The sequence below is a fragment of the Netta rufina genome (assembly GCF_964035555.1).
Source record: "Netta rufina genome assembly, chromosome: Z".
In the NCBI taxonomy this organism is placed as follows: Eukaryota; Metazoa; Chordata; class Aves; order Anseriformes; family Anatidae; genus Netta; species Netta rufina.
The window spans coordinates 33,699,923-33,700,205 of NC_140126.1; positions in this window are offsets into that span (position 1 = coordinate 33,699,923).

Below are 283 nucleotides of genomic sequence, written 5' to 3' on the forward strand. Positions count from 1 at the left end.
CGCAGGCCGGTGGGGTGGGGTGGGGTGTGAGGAAGCCACGTCTGCACCGGCCCGGGCTGTGTGGGTTGTCGGGCCGAGCCGGGGAGCCGCCGCCGCGGCGGCTCGGAGCCACCCACGGGTCTCTTTGTTGCTGGAAAGTTAGAGCGAGTCTTGGTGAAATGCGGCGCTGACAGACCTGCTGTGAGGGCTCGCTGCCGTTTGTGAAGGGTTTAGAACGTGAAGAGTGCCAGTAGCCTTTTGAGGTATTGGTGGGTCCCTCTGGTTTTTGTTTTCTCTGAGGAGC